Source organism: Excalfactoria chinensis, chromosome 1, assembly GCF_039878825.1.
Source record: "Excalfactoria chinensis isolate bCotChi1 chromosome 1, bCotChi1.hap2, whole genome shotgun sequence".
In the NCBI taxonomy this organism is placed as follows: domain Eukaryota; kingdom Metazoa; phylum Chordata; class Aves; order Galliformes; family Phasianidae; genus Excalfactoria; species Excalfactoria chinensis.
This window is the reverse complement of record NC_092825.1, coordinates 131,483,645-131,501,194: the sequence shown is the minus strand read 5'-3', so window position 1 is coordinate 131,501,194 and position 17,550 is coordinate 131,483,645. Positions and strand designations below refer to the sequence as shown.

At 40.0% G+C, this 17,550-nt stretch overlaps 1 protein-coding gene across 2 annotated transcripts in view; it reads right to left on the bottom strand.

Moving 5' to 3' along the window:
• Positions 1–17,550, bottom strand: part of COL4A2 (collagen type IV alpha 2 chain) — a 135,315-nt gene that overhangs the window by 78,306 nt on the left and 39,459 nt on the right. The gene's annotated exons all lie outside the window — the stretch shown is intronic.

Sequence of the window (17,550 nt, the reverse complement as noted above, 5' to 3'; positions counted from 1 at the left end):
AAATGAATGTAGACATAACACAGATAATAGCAGATGACTGAGTATTTTTACATGTATTACAGTGTTTTATATGAAATTATAGCAGTGTTCTTCTTCACGGAATTTATTTGTTCCCTAAACCTCTTGATAACTTTGTGCTTAGCAAAAGTGGCTGTATGTGCGGCACTTTAATGTAATGACACAATCTGTAAGTACAATAGCCTAAGTTTAAATAATGCTTCATTACAAAGTTTCAGGCACACAACTAAGGAGTTAAGTAGTCTCCATGTTTGTTTTTCCTGGATCCTGTTCTGAGACTATCTTCCATAGCTGGAAAAGGTCAACATCCTACCATTAATACAACATTATTCCCACAAGTTTCTACAACAAAAAAGTTTTCATAAACAAAAGCCATTTTTTAATGCGGTGCACCATGAGCCATGTTTACTTGCACTGTTATTTTGCCCGTACCTTATGGCTTAGAAAAGATAAGGCTATTAATGGAATTTAAAATGCATATTTTTTGATCTTATTCCACACTGGGAATGAAAGAAAATGTTACTAAACTGTCCTCCCAACTTCCTCTCTTGAGAGGTCAGACAACTTGGCAATCTATCACTTCTGAAAAAGTGAAGTATGTACATATATATTTGAAGGAGCCACAACATGTAGAAAATATAAATTATCATTCAAAATTTTCTGAACTTTGCTCTGAAAATAAATAAAAGACATGAAGAAAATGGTTATATTTCATAGTTATTACAGTAACGCTCTACAGAACTTCTCATAACTAAAATGCTCAGAGGAATTCTACTTTGAGTTATAAGTCACTTCTTCCCAACGCACCGGATGGCAAACACAGTTCAACTAAGAAATGTGCATACGTTTATCCTCCTTCTATTTCTCACTTTTGTGTAACATTTCAACAGGGCGTTCATTTACTGAAGCACTCATGTGACATCTGGCTAAAAATGCAAAAGGACAAAATATGGAAAGAAGCGAGCTTTTTTCTTCGTCTATAGTTTTCAACTGCAGCACCTGTTTGGATTGCTCATTTGTTGACAATGCATATGACTCACATCCATTTTCTCCAGAGAACAAATTTACAAAACTAGGATGTATGATCCAAAACATGGATCCTGCTATTTATTTCCTTTAATCTTTCAGAACTTATGTGGAAAGAATGTATTGAATGGCACTATCTGAACAAGAAGGTGTGGTGCATGGAATTTGGTGTGTGATAATCTCAAACTCTGAAAAACATAAATTGTTGCTATCTGTCAGTCCCATTTATTCTGTCTCTTCTCTTTAACACATCTTCCAGAAAATAATCAATGAGCTGTTAAGTGCAGCCAGTTAGCATTTTTAAATGAGAAATGCTCTCTCTATAACCTGACATAGGTCTGCTCTGGTAACCGGGTATGTCTCCTTGGGAACTTCTTTCTGTGAAAGACTCCTTTTTCTCTCAACTTCTCCACTATGAAAAGGATTTTATGTCAGGGAAGTAACTTTTGACATTTGTTTGAATCTTGGGCAAGCTGGAAGAGCTTTGTAAAGTTATGTACGCATAGCAAAGCTTTTTACTTTCAATGATTGAAACATGGGATGGTCCCACTGCTGTGGAGTGTCCAGACCCTCACAACTCTAGGGTAGGACTAAGCTCTGTGAAGATGGAATATCCTCATGGCTGGGTCTGTTGGGCAGACCACCATTCATTCACGTGACGTCATCAACCCCACAGGGACCTGAGTATATGCTCACTCTAAAACTGAAGAGATGTGGGAGAACCTCTGCTGCAGTTACTCTTCCAAATCAGCATTCAGGCAGTGTGGAACTTTCACCCAAGCAAGAAGTTTTGTTCACAGGCTCAGCCACTTTGAGTATTAGCAAGCATTCTAAAGATTAGGGTTAAAGCTAAGAACAAAGAAGTGCAATGGGGCTACCACTAGGTAACTTATATAGTTGAGATATCTCAGAATCACAGAATGGCTTGGGTTGGAAGGGACCTTAAAGATAATCTGGTTCTAATACCCTGATGTGGGCAGGGTAGTCCCACACCAGCTCAGGATGCCCAGGGTGCCATCCAACCTGGCCTTGAGTGCCTCCAGGGGTGAAGAATCCACAACTTCTCTAGGCAACCTATTTATATTATATGTTATAAATATAGAAATCATAAATATAGAAATATTATAAATAATGTTCCAACCCAAAGGAGAGGGATAAACCACAGAAATCCACAGAAACAGCAGTAAAAGTAATGGAGCCCTGCAGTGATTTCAGCAAGACACATAGTAGCACGTTAACAGAAAGCAAATGTGCAGCATATTACTGGGAGAAAATATCCAGCAGCCAGAAAGCAGTAAAAATACATATCACACTGTTAGCAACAGATGAGATTGCATCATTTCAGAGACACATCTGACTGTAGCTTTAAGAGAGTCCAGAGGAGCATGAATGTCAGGCTAAAAGCTGGCAAGAGCCAATAGAGCATTACATTCACCATAGTGTCTTACAAAGGCATATGCACAGGCCACAGGCTAAACCAGTCTGAGTTCTGGGGTCATAAACAAAGCAGGAGATTGTTTCACAGCCCCTATAAGAAATTATTCTTAGCATATTCATCTGTCCAAGTATTCATAAGTTAGATAGGAAGTAAATGAAATTAATCATTCGTCAGCTGGCTGATGCTCTTGTATCCTGGACTGTACACAGTTTGCGCAATACTTCCACTCCCGGTGAAAAAATACTTGCTAATAGACAAAATGCATTTTTCAATCGTTGCTCCTTAATATCACTTATTTGTTGAGATTTTCTTTGTCATTTTCTTTGCATACCTTATGACTGTCTAGCCATTACTGGACTGTTCAAAAGACGGTGTTCTGCTGGATTGACAGATCACTATGTACACTTTTACAATTTCTCTAACTACCATCTTTTTCTCCATCAAGGCCATTCTACCCACATCAAAGGAAGCTTCCAATAGTTCTACAATTACACTGATGCTCTGTACCCTTGGAAGGGAGCACTTCCAAGAAGGAAGTCTTGTTTCTACTTTGCTTTGGAGAGTGGTAGATCACTGTCAATTTGCCATGAAATGTAAGCAAAGAAGAATATTTTCTATTTCTGTTACAAGTAACTGAAAGGTTCTCACAGAAGGGTAACCTAGAAGCATTTCCCTTCTGGATCCTCCGGACTGCCCCTAATTGCTGCTGTAGTTTTGACTTGTAACACTTTTGTCTTCTCTTGGTCAAACACAGTAAAATCCATCTGTAATATTTCTGCTTTCTTACAAAATATGATTTACATCTTCCCTGAACACTTAGACACTTTCTTAGCTCTTAAAAAGCCCAACCTTACCTCTTGCCAAATTTGTTTTTGAAAACTAATCAGTCCAGCAGGTGCAATAACAAATTATGACACCAGAAATGCTTCTCTTGTGTTATTTCAGACTGTGAATTGTGAAAAATATTGTGATCTTATTCAGGGAATGCACAGCTCAGGTGGGATACCTCCTGGATGTTTTTACGTGTGTCTAAACCTAAGGGGATTAATTTGCAACACATGCTGAAGTGGTATCATGTACTCACTTGAGGAGCTGGTCAACTCACGGTTGCTGTAGGACCAGAGGACTGACTTGTTTTCTAAATGAATGAATTCAGATGAAATTCTCCCTTGAACTAAATGGCCACTGAAGCTCTAGGCTTAAGTTAAATTTTAACCCATGTTAAGAAAAGTTTATAATACTTGAGAAAACACAAAATGAACAGTTTTATTTCTGAATACTGCTGTATCTGCTTGCATAACCAAACTGCAAGAATAGATGAACAATTATAATCTAATCCTAAGTGTTGAATTTCATTACTGGAACACTTTTAACTGAAATGAAAAGGAGATCATGCCCCATCAGACACCACCAGCAGATATGCAGCCACTAAACGCACAGTCTTCAGGATTTAGATCAGAATAACAGAAAGATTTTACAGCATGAAAGATTTCTATATCAAAGATTGCATGAAGCAAAGGATTCATGAGTGCCTGCAAGAGTATTCCTGTCAGAGAAGTACATATATTCCTGCAAAGGTGAAAAGGAATCGTGTTGATTTAGTACACAGACACAGGAAAACATTCAGCTTTACAATCACAGCTTACTGAGCAAGGCTTTATTCAGCTAGCTGGTGCTCTGATTTACACCACACAAAACATCTTTGAAGTCGGTGAGGTTACACAATGTATAAATCAACACAGGGACTAAGAATAGAGAGAGGAGGAAAATCCTTACAGGGAAAACACAGAACAAGGTGTCTGCAAGGGGGAGAGCAAACAGCAACCAGTTATACCACAGCTGTGTAAATGCACCAAGCTGTAGAGGCTGCAGACAGGACTATGTGCATATCCATACCAGAGCACTGAGGATTCTTCAGCATACAGAGATGTTCTTAATGCTTACTTATGAGAATGGCATTTAAGGTTTAATTGGGACACAGTGGAATTATTCAGAAGCTATGTACATTGACTGCATGTAAAAGTAATAGAAGAAACATTGCCTAGCAGGAACTGTTGCCTTAATAAAGTTACTACTGTGATAACAACAGATACCCTTCATGGTTATACAAGTGTGCAGCTCCCGCCACAGCAGAGCTTTTTAGTGTGCTTTTCAGTGAGGACTGCTCCCACCAAGGATGAAGATGGAGGGAAGGAAGCGTCTCCAGCCCCTGTGTGGGAGGGCCACAGCCCCTGCTGCATGTTTCTTGTTCTGCACACTGCACACCACAGCAGTGGTATGTAGACAGGCTGAAGTGTGTTATCCTCCTGGGGCAGTGTTCCACTCCCAGGGCTAGTCAGCTCGGGCAGCAAATGTGAGCCTGAGCTTCAGTGCACTTGGCTGAGGTTACCACTGCAGACCAGGCCCCAGCATTTGCAGAGGTACCTTGTATCTTTAAAAACATTGCTCCAACACATACCATTCTCCTCCTCAAGAGATGCTCAAGCCCTTGTGCCAAATAGAAAATATGCCGCTACGTGCCTGCCAGGTCTAAGGATGTAGCTCTGTGGCCAGCAGCACCCAGCGGGGTTGAGGGAGAGCCCTGCTCCCCTTGGCCATGAACACTAGATTGGGAACCACCACTACTCTTGTTCTCTTGTTGCCCAGAGAAAGGCCTGATGCAGCCCCAGCTGAGGTGCCAAGGGAATAGGGAGGAGGAAGCAGTTGGCCCAGGACATCTGCTCCTCCCTCACACTGCACACCAACACTGCCACCACCTATTGATGTTTGCTCACCTCTGCATTTTTTGCCTGTTAGCATAGGGACAGCTCATTTTGCTGGCAGAATTTTCTATGGTGGTCAACTGTTTACTGCTAAGAGCAACTGTGTGATGTTGAAAATGTGATGACATTTTTCAAGTGCTTTTACAGTTCACCATGTGGTTTTCTTAGACGTGTTTGCTCTCCTCAGGCTGCTCTGCTGTCTTCCCATGGACCTTAATGTTTTTCTCCCATCCCCTCTGAAGACAAATGACTCTATCCCTCTCCACTTGAGAAAGCTCTCTTTCTCACTTCTTTCTGCTGAGCAATGTCTTTCTCTGAATCAAGTGCTCTAATTTTAACATTATTTAACTGGATAAGCTGGCTTCTTTCACTTTACATTTACATTTCATAGCACATCTGCACTGTCTGAGAGTTCACTGCATGAATTTTTCAAACCACACCATAGGATCTTGGCAGTTGCACATGACTTCAGAGATTTTATACACATATATCTGAAGCTTTGAGGAAGCAATTAAACCACATGGACCTCTCCCATACAGTAGGAAGCATAACACAAGACTTCTCGCTTGATTTATTGTAACCTTATGTCATTTAGCAAAACCAACTCTGCAACTGTTTGAAAGAAGTAAGCCAGCTGAAAGAGAGGGAGGGCTTGCACAGAGAGCTGTGGCTCAGAAGACCCCAAGCGGCTGCATTCGGCTGTGGCCACACAGTGTGTCATGGACCAGGCTGGAAGAACCAACTGTGAGTTAGCAGAGTTCAAACCCTGTTATTGGGTTTAGTGACAAAAAGGAAAACAAATGGACTTCTCTTCAGCCACTGTTTACCTTTGAAGGGACACCACAGTGCTTCCCTGCTTACCTGTCATTCTCTTCCCCATGCAAAATCCACAGCAAATATAAAGTGAACATGGGAACACAGTTTACTGGGTACAATGGCGATGTGCTGACAGTTGGCCTAGACGATCTTAGTGGTCTTTTCCAGCCTTAATGATTCTACGATTCTATGAAATAAAAGCTGTGGAAAATGTTGCAAGGCAGTGTTACAATGTACAACTGTGCCACACACTTGGATGAACATGCTCTGTCCTAGGGAAGAAGTCTGTCTTACAGAGGTGAGAAACACTGCAGTAGCAATGCAGTCCAGGAGCTGAAGTGGTTACTATGGAGAATGTGTTCTAACCATAAATCAGCATGCCAGGCTCATGCCCTCAATAAACATCAGAGTTATGAAGATATATATGGGTCCAGCACCCACAAAATGGTGCAGCGCCATTGGGCCTTGTGCTTCAGGAGCTCTCACCTACTTGAAAGAAACTATCACAGTGCTCCATGGTGTGCTGCCTCTTTTATTAATACAAGAGTGCTAACAATGCTCTTGGAACTGTGCACAGAGATAAATGCAAGTAGTTCCTGTCCCAAAGAACTTACATCCTCCCAAAGGCAAACAGCCAGCAGTGAGGACCACACAATCACAGAACCAGAAGGGTTGGAAAGGACCTCTGGAGATCATTGAGCCCAACCCCCTGCTAAGGCAGGTTCCCTAGAGCAGGTAGCACAGGAAAGTATCCAGGTAGGTCATGAATATCTCCAGAGAAGGAGACTCCCCAACATATCTAGGCAGCCTGCTCCATTGCTCTGTAACCCTCACAGTAAAGAAGTTCTTTCTCATGCTTGTATGGAATTTCCTGTGTTCGAGTTTTTGCCCATTGCACTCTGTGTTCTGGAGGGAAGCATTCATCTCATAGAACTGACTTACTTCATTCCTCTTCCAGGCTACAAAGAATAAAAGTGCCTTATAGGAAGCTTTTAATATGAAAAGGGTGGTGAAATGGCACAGGAAATGATGCTATGGATAATTTAGAGCAAGGTAGGGACAATTCTGGGAGCAGAAGACAGAAAGGCCATAAAATAATAGAGAAGTAGAGAGGATCTAGAAACTGGTAAACAGCTTAAAGCAAGAGGTAGTTTAGATGGGAAAAAATAATATTTATATAAAAAAGGAATAATAAGGATGTATCCAAATCCATATTAGACTGTACTCTGGACGGAGAAAAGCAAAGTATCTAATTTTAAGGTATTTTAATGTTCATCATCCTTTTCTTCAACAGATCTGTTCATTATGTGATGACACTTGAAAAGCCTTCAGAATCCTTACATACAAACTGAGGTAAACAAGGAACATTTCTTCTCTGAAGTGTCGTTAAGGAAATGCTGAGAACGAGCTCTGTCGGCCTAGACAGAAGCTTTACATGATGACAGCCTGTCTATTCCCACATTCCTGATCTGTCCAGGTCAGACTCAAAGGATTCCATTAATAGTTTGGTACTTACCGAATAAGACAAAAGGAAAATAGGTCAGTGGTACTTGCTCCCTTGTGACAAAAATGCAGAAAATAGAAACGAGCACTATCTGAGAAACTTGTAAAGCCTTGGATACATGTCATGAGAAACCATTCACACTCTCTAGAGTGCAATTTCAGCACTACAAAATGGCCTGGATTATCTTCCTTGGAGGACTATGAGGACTACCCCATTGCAGAGCAAGGTTATCATCCAAAGCCTGCACGTTCTTTCAACTACTGCTATCAGTAAGTGCCAGAACTTGTTGAAAAGTCTTTTTGTGCATTTGGAGCACCAGAAATTGAAGCCTAAAGGTCTAACTAAATGGACAGAACAATCCAGACACTGCATTTCAACTCCATAATGAAGTGTGATTCCTATGTGAAAAATAAACAAAAATAACAATATAAATTATTGTGAATATCAACCAAAGGCTTTTCATTCCGATTCCAGCTATTGTCACCATGTTAGTTTTCCACAACACATCTCCAGCAAGACAGCTAACATTTAAAAGTTTCCTTTCTATTATTTTATTCCTGCAGTTATGTATTCTACAGTTAAATCTTTAAATAAAGTTTTGTTTTACCTCCTGGACAATGTTTCTAGATTCTTTAGTGTTCTTTGTCTTGCTTTGGTTCTCCACCTCTCACTCAAGTTTGTGATATACACGCAGCCAAATTCACTCTTAAAAATGCTGCCCTCAAAGCAAATTCCTAAAATATCAGTGGAATATCTTATCAAACCACTGTAAGATTTGTTTTCTTACTTGACTGTAACAAGCCCACAAATCAAGGGGATATATAGCTAATGCAAAAGGCATCAAGTTGTGTCATTTCAAATAGAAGAGCTCAACCTGCATTACAAATAGAGTTAATTCAGCCCATTTACTTTAGTCAAAGTTTTGTTTGAACTGCAACCTTGGTATTCACTTTGATTGATGATATTAATTCTTGAGCTTTGTCCAACGCTGCTGATTTGTTCTCTTGTCACAACAACTGAACTTGTAAAGGTTTTCAAGACAAGTTTGTAGAAGTATCTGCACTAATGTAGGTCACCAGGTTTTGGAGAAGAAGTGCATTATCTGTACTATAGTACTTCGCTGGAGAAAATGCAATGAATATGGGGAAGCAGATGAAGCGGCCCACGGAAGTAAAGAAACTGGATACAAACTTTGGAGAGCATTTCAGTCAAGTACCATTCTTCTGCTCTTGTACTATTGATTTGAGAAGGTTTTGGGGGGATTCTGCTTTCAGAATTGTCTTTGCTGAAGCAAAAGACGTTTCACATCTGGCTGAAGCAGAATGGTCCACACAATAAAAGAATAAAATGGAAGAAAAAATAATCTTTTTTTGATGTGCACATATATATATATATATATATTTAATTTAGGAGATTTCAGATTTATTTAACTTTTCAACAAATATTCTGAACATTTATAACATAAATACGATTTGTTTCAATATGTATGAAAATGCTCTGCTTTTTCTTCTATATTTTGCTTTCTGTTTGTTTGTTTGTTTATTTGTTTGAAACTGCTTTTTAGGAAACCATTCACTGAGTTTTCTGAAATTGTAGATTTTTGTAGAACACATATAGAGAGGATTCATTGCTTCTTGTTCATGGGAAAGTTATCTAAACTCCATCCATCAGTTCACTAAGATCTCTGATGTTGATTAAACTTGTACAGAGTTAAAAAAAGAAGAGGGAACATGCATATTTCTCTCTCTCTCAAAAAAAAAAAAAAAAAAAAAGACAAATGTATGAAAGAATAGCGCTTAACAACAAACATGAGTACCTAGCTACAGTGTTTGATTGATAGTCACTGTAGCCTAGATTAAGCAATTTTAACTAAATAAAACATGAAGTCATAAAGCATTAAGTTTCATACTGACTCAAATCATGCTATATCAAGCAAACCTGTATCCTGCCTGCCTGTCTTTGCTATCTAACTCAAGATTATGAGCCTATACACTGCTAACAGTTCCTGTAATTAAGCCTTAAACTCAAAATTTAGATGCCTATGGAACAATGTCAAGTATTTAAGGACTTGTGTATGCCGTTAAGGCCTTATAAGGCAGTGTTTGGCAAGTATAAACATAAACAAAAGTGTGCATTTGAAACTGTACCCTCAAATGTGTATGTAAAAGGGAACTGTATTTCTGCAACTGAAAGCAAAATGTAGGTTCACACTATTAAATGCCTTTTTAAGATTGCACTCTTTTTGCCTTCCTTTCCCAGACACGGATATGCTGCTCTCCACTAATACATTAAATAGCCTAAAATAAAAATAAAAAAAAAATAAATCCCAAAACAGCATACCAGACTTGATTAAAATGTTGGAATAATTAAAGGTATCCTCCTGTCAATGCATAATGCTTATTAGCACTACCAGTATTTTGCATTTAAAAACGCCACCACTGCAAATACCATCTCTCCGAGACAGTGACTCTTTCTAAGAGCTGTCAGAGATAGATAGAAAGCTCATGGCCTACGAAGCAATATGATATCTTGAAGTATCTTTTGTTTTTGTGATACCACATTTCCACTCAGGCACAGAACCTGACAATACTTTCGATGATGCATGACTGAACTCACCAATGCTTTGCATGAAGGAAAAACTAAACAGCAAGCAGGACCCTTTTCAAATAATCAGGGAAAGTAAGAGAAAAAAAGAGAAAGACAAGCAAGGGCAGGCCAATGCAAGGCATGTAAGCATGGTGAATATTTGCATGCATTGCATGATCAGTAGTTCTATTAGTGGGGTTTCCATTAGTGGTGGGTACATGTTTGGGTAATTGATTGTTAAGTGGCTTCCTTAAATGATTGTTAAGTGGCTTCCTGAGGATGTTTGAGCAGTGTATGAACTGGCAAGGTGGTTCCTTCATCCAAAGGCAGTGGAACCTGCATGAGCTCAGAAGTCTGCATCAGGCTGTGTACTGAGGCTTAGGTCAAATTTTCTTCTCCCCACAACTCCTAGACACATCCCATCAAGGCCAGATCTTCTTTGTTGTTACTTAGCTTGATACGAGTATAGCAGAGAAAGAACAGAGTAATACCACTCAAATGAGAAGTTATAGTAATGCAAGCTTTCAAGTGCTAATATATTTTAAGGTTATGATGAGGGCAAAAGTTGCATAACAGAGCAGAGATCACTCAATCAGTTGCCAGAAAGGACAAGGTGTGTGTTGCATAAAAGTTGCAGAACCTATGAGATGTCCAGGTTGCTATTTGTGGTGATAAAAATGGAAGAACTGGTGGTCATGATGTCCTATGGGATTAACGCAGAGCTACTCAGTGGAGGACTGATGTGTGGGCAAACTAAAACAAAAGCAAGCAGAAAAAGGGGAATGAGCTGGTCTTCCAACAGAATGGAACAAGGCTGCTGTTACTGAGAGTTAGAAATGTCACAGAGAAGTAGTTAAACTAGAAACAGGGGAAAGACTGACAGGCATAGTCTGTCCTGGATTCAAGGAACTTGAGAGAGAAACACAACTGATGCTCAGTACCATAAATATAATAAATAGGGAAGGTAAATAACACTATTTACAACACCAATTGACTGGCACCTTGAACAGAGAATAGGTAAAATCTTTAAGTGCTTCCCTCTTGGTACCTAAAGGGGCTCATAAAAAAAGATGGAGAATGACTTTTTTTACTTGGGCAGGCAGTGATAGGACAAAGGCGAAAGGTTTTAAACCAAACTAAGGGAGATTTAGATTAGATAATAGGGGAAAATTAATTGCTTGGAGGCTGGTGAGGTACTGGAACAGGTTGTTCAGAGAAGCTCCGGATCCCCATTCCTGGAGGTGTTCAAGGCCATATTGGATGAGGCCCTGGGCAGCCTCATCTGGACTAGGTGGAACCCTGACTACCACAGGGGGCTGGAACTGGATGCTCCTTACATCCCTTCCAACCCAAGTGTTTTGTAATTCTGTGATTTTGTAGCAATGTTAGAGATATAAAAAACAGGAGTAGGAAATTATGGCAATTCTGTTGCAAGGAGGCATCTCAGGCTGGTGGGAGGTGGATAATCAGTGGCATACTGAGTTGCTAGGCTGTCAGTTTTACTGGAATGATGGGAGACAAGGTACAGGCAGAGCAATGGCACAGGATGTGAGGGCTAATATGAAGTGTAACAGAAAAAATAATAACAGGGGACAAAGGAGGGAATTCCTGTAGGGGGAAATAACAGAAAATCAGCACTTTGTTTACATTTGGGACTCCCTGTTAAAGACAACAATCATGAAGTATTCTAAGAAATTAGAGAAGCTGGAAAACTAGGTCAGTAATACTGGCTATTTCACTTACCCACATGCAGTCAGACACAACACATCATTCAGAGGAGACAAACAGATAAAATATTTGGACACAGTCACTTTTGAGTCCTGGAAACCACAAGAAACAATGCCTCTCTGGATCTAGTCTTGAGTGCACAGGACCTGGTTCAAGAGGTACTAGTGGGAGAATGCACTGTAATAGCTTCACAACACAACTTTAACTTCATAACATAGTCAGATGGAGCAAGCCAAGCAAATGCATCGCACAGATATTCAATTTCAAGAAAGGGAAATACATAAAAATCAGACAAATAGTAAAACCCTATAAAAGCAATCCAAAAGGCAGGAAGCTTAAAGTAACCTGGAGGCTTTTCAAAAACACCGTATTAAAAATCCTGGTAAACTGTTTCACATATCAAAAAGAAAATAAAGCAGTTCAATAAAACCCCTGCACAGCTCATAAAAAATGCTACAGAGGGTTTTGCAGGGAAAAAGGTTAACATTTTAAAAATTACTCAAATGAATAAGAAAGCTCATAAAAACCAGATCAAGCGTAACTGGTAATTGGGATGTCTGAAAAAGCATGCCAACAGTTTGCAGAAGATCATCAAGCTGATAGTAAAAAGCAAAGCAAGAAGCCATAAACAGAAGCAATGATACCACACTATATCAAAGGCCTAAAAGAAGCACTTGGGGACAGCAAGACCACAGCAGAACTCAGGGAAACCTTTGCAAAAGTCTTTACTGCTGAAGGCATTTGATATAGTCCGGAATCCAAGCTGTTCTTTGAGCCAGATTAATTTCAGGCAAATATACAGGAAGCAGAAGATAAAATAGATAAGGCAGACCTTAGTAAGTGAGCAGGAGTGGTGACATTCATGTGAGGCTTCTGAAGAAACTCAGTGTGAAACTGCAGAGTTGCTGACTAAGGTGTGGAAAAAGCACTGCAAACAGTCATGGTTGGTGCCACTCAACTGCCATGCGAAAAACAGACCCAAGAGGAGAGAATGGGAACCGTGGGCCCGGTTGTCTGACTTCCTTGCTTGGCCAGGCAGTCATTGGCCATAAAGAATACTGTATCTGAGCACAATGATACGCATGGTAAAGAAGGACCCAATAACCATAATGTATTTGGATTTTCAGTATGGCTCTGAAAAAAATTTTCACCAACACATGCTTTTATGGACCATAGGCTAAAAGATAAGAAGAAAGGAATAGTGCTTGTTAGTCACATTTCAACATGGAGATGCAACAGGGTCTGAACTGTGAAACATACAAGTCTGTAGATGATACTAGCTGATATCAAGTTGTTAAATGCCATGCTGGTGATGGGGGGATCCAGAAGGACTTCACCAAACTGGGGGGGCAGTTAAACTTCAGTACTGGCAAGTCTCAGGAGTGTATGGAAAAGAGTGTCAATTTGCTGCTAAAGAAAACCTCTGTGCACTCATACCACTAATCCTGCATGTTCTCACAGACAAGAGAGTAAAGAGTAAAAGGATGAGGGGCTGGAGTGCTGCCTTCTAAGGAGGCTGGGACTCTTCCTTTTAGGACAAAAGAAAGTGCAGAGGGGAAATTACTGAGGTTTACATAATTCTGGAAGCAGGAAGCAAAGTAAATGCAGAACTGCTCCTTTCCCAAACTTACAGTACTAGAAATAGGGTGTACTTCATGAAACTAGAGGGAAACTGGCTTAGAAGAGGATGGCCAGTAATTTCATTTTATTTGATTAGCGAACTCCTTGGTGGCACAGGAGGTTGTAAAGACACAGCAGCTCCAGAAAATGATTAGGTAAATTCAGGGAGAAACATAAATACTGAAGAAATAGAGAAATTCACACCTCTAACAGTATGAATTTGGTTACAAGGGAATGGACCGCAGAAAGTTTACAGATCTCTGCACTCTCCCTAAATAGAACATTCTACCATCATTGTTATGGACAGAGTAATGGGCTAGATGTACTTAGGGTAGACAATGGGAAGAAATTTCTCACATTCTTATTAAAAAAGGGTAAAACATCAGGTTTCATCAGATACATTAACTTACACTATGAGTTATCAAGGAGCTACTGCCATTATACCACCTGAGAACATGGTTTATTGTGAAGTTCAAAAATTATATTAACAGTTAATAAAATTATTTTACTGGTTTTAACCGTTTCCCTAAGGGTATAAGAATGGAAGTGAGTTTAGAATATTTAAGTGTTGCATTTTGTTGACTTCATTTAACTACAGAAGAAAACATCTGCCTGATGTAGTCCATGTGTTAAGATTTAAGCTTGTATGGAAAATGCCTGTAAGTTAAGATCAGACACTGGATTTCACAATTGTACAGCACTCAAAGGCAGAAAGGAATGATTATATGTGAACAAATAATAACGTAACCTTGGCCATTGCGCTAGTAAAAACAATACAGCAAATATCTATAAAGGAGCTTTAGTGAATTAAATTTCATTTAGTGAATTAGTCCTGATTAAAAAGAAATTTTTTGGCATTTCCATGAAGTGGCCTTCATGGGAACATGAAGCTGTCCTTTCATTTCAGTTACCATAATTCCAATCCCTTGCAAAACCAACAGCGCACGCAGTGCTCGACACTTGCTTCAGACAGAAAGCACAAAGCTAGATTTCTATAGAGTGCATTTTCCCCACAGAAAGATCAAAAAGATTGCTATTCATTTTGACTTTCTACAAAGCCCTCTAGACTGATTATGAACTGAGGTTGATTATGAACTTCAACAGGTCAAACAGTTTGCCATTGTACTGAAAGAAGTTATTTCCTACTTAAAGTGCATTCATGTTTTAACAGACTTCAAAGGTGTCTATATATGCACCAATAGATGCAGTCCCTGCCCAATATATGGTCTGCAAAGAACTTTAACTCTCAAAATTTTAAGAGTTGCAATAAAAATTTCAAGGAAAAGGAAAGAAACCAGAAGTTTATCTCCCCTCCACCCTTTTTTCCCCCTTCCTTCAGCTGAGGGCCTCTGCTTTATTTAAAGTAAAATTTCAATACAGTGTCAGTGCTTCCCTCTTCTCCTTTTCTTCTTATCTGGGCACGTTGGTATTCCTCACAATCTTTTCTTCACACATTAATTAATGAGAAGATGAGGCTGCTCCTCCTCTCCCTCCTCACCCTCTACCTAAGGCTTGAGTACACACAATTATTTGTTGTGTGGGTCCACACACTCCTGCATGAAGTTGGATTCTCAATACATCTCTGCTGAGGGATATGCCAACTGCAAGAATGGCCGGATGACTGTGCAGCTGCCCATAAGGTATTGATCAGACCTTTAAAGACTGGATATTTGTATCCAGCTAACAGTAAATACGCACCTAGGTTTGCTGTGAACAGGAAAAAAGACTCGGGTGTCAATAGACAGTAGAAAAAGAACAGCTTATGGAAGAACACTTCCTTCTTTTTGCTCTGGTGGCATCAACTCATAAGCAAAGCAGAAGGCGGCAACTTCAAGGGAATCATGTGTGGCCTTGGGAAGACATGCCTTTAGAGAAACTTCTCTGAGCTGTGAAATGCAGAAGTGGCCATCACTTGTGATGTTCTGTGATTCTCTGAAGGTCTGAATCAGATCTATTTTCCTCATGGGAATGAGGCAGGAAATGCCGTACTCAAGCTCCCAGCTCACATGAGAGGTGGGAGCTTGCACATTTGCTACTCCATTTACCTTGCTGCAGAGGCTCCTCACCACCGTGGCAAGTGGGTCAAGCTTCTGTCATTTCATTTTCACATACCCAATGGATTTCACCAAGCACCATCTGGGCCCAGGGAAAGCTTCGTGGCCAAGCTCAGCCAAAAAAGGCTGGAAATAGTAAAAATCACATATAGAAATACCGTAACTCTTTTCTGGCAGAACTGTTGGGTTCACTGACTTGTGCTAGATGGCCATTTGTCCCTAGAAAATGCCTGTCTGACACATGATTCAACTTCTCTGCGCCTTCACGTAGAGAGTTATTAGTTTCAAACCAAAAGTGGTGCAGATGATAGAACCATAGGGCTTCCAGCCATCGTGCATCTGGACACCTGGCACACATCACCAGAGTCTGGCTGAATCCTCACACATCTGGAAAGACAGTGCCTCAGTGCCTCTAGCACAGAGCCTCAAGAAGATAGCACCTAGCATATTTCAGTAACAAAGCACCTATTTAAAAACAGTGCAATTGGATTAAGACAATAAGGAAAAGCATCTTTATCTAAATGCTGTACCTTAAGATTGTAACTGAAACAAAGGCAGAAAATGAAGCAGAACCATATGTGAATAAAAAGATAGAGGTTTCCTCAGACCTTTTCCACTGCCATATTTTGCAATAGTATTTACCACTCCAGTAAATTTACTTCATTCAACAGTTTCTGATAAGCATTCAGCAGCAGAAAGCTGAAGAAAGTGCTTTTGTTTGCCTGGTTTTGAGAGATGTGCTATGAGAAGAATGTGCACTTACTTACACTGTATGGCAAGGTGATGGTATTGCCTTTGGCTGCTGGCTCTTGCAACACAACTTCTACCTGAATTCCAGACACCCTGCAAGTGACAGCTGTTCTGTACCTGACACAGTCACCAAACAAGCAGGCTCCAGCAGGCTGCTTCAGGCACTCTTACAAGTACAAACATGCAATATGTCTATTGTGCATGTAATGAGTCACCTCAAACAGAAAATGTGTGTCGTGCCAGATTATACAGAGGTTTTGTGAAAATAAATATTCCCATTGAGGACTGAGCATGAGACCAGAAGCTATGCCAAATTTGACTAGTCTCTAAAGGCCACTCTTGTTTCTTAAACCAGATGTTTCACCAAGGTTGTGACATCTGAGGAGACAAGCAGACACAAAATACACGCACAGTATGCTGACTCAGAATGAAGTATATAGTTGCAGAGAATTTAAATACAATTGAATTGAAGCCTTTAAATCACTTTCCCCAATAATCCTTCACAATTTCCACCACTAACCACAAAATGTAATCAATGAAAAATGTAATCAATGTTTTATAACATCCTCTTTTTCCCTTTTTCAGTGTCCATTTAATCAGTGTGTTTAGTCAATGGGATTACTTGCTTCCCTGACATAAGTGAGAGTGAGAGCAGAGAGTGAGTACACAAAGTATGCCTTTGTCTCCTAACCTAGATATGAAGCAACTAAACTTCTGAGGCTACTGGGTAATTCTCTGCTTTGATAGCTTCACATTTTCTTCTTTTCTAACCTATGTAATTGCTTTTGTTTAGCTACCTCTCTTTTCCTGAAGACGTAGCAACTTGAAATTAAGTCACAATTAATTCACAGTCAAAAGAAAGGAGAAAAATGTGTTCGTCACAGAAGTCAGTTTTTCAACAGATGACAATTTTCATGAACATTAGTGGAGAACTAGGAGGTCCATGCTTTACCTTAGATCAACAACAACAAAAATCCCTCTGAAGAAAAGCATAGCAGTATCATACTTAAAGCCATTTCACACAGCAACAGTTGGCTTTCAGTGCCCTTGGAGGGAAGTGGCAGGAGGCATCTGCTAAGCTTCATGTGCTGAATGATCAGGGAAGGGCAATAACAGCTGGAGAGAGCCACTGAAGAAACTGTGCCTCAAGGGGAATGATTTGTTTGACCTCAGCGTCGTCGGTTTGTCATTAGGTTATTGCAATGGGAAGCAGATCATGAGCTGACTGTGGTCAGGGAAAGGGAGTAT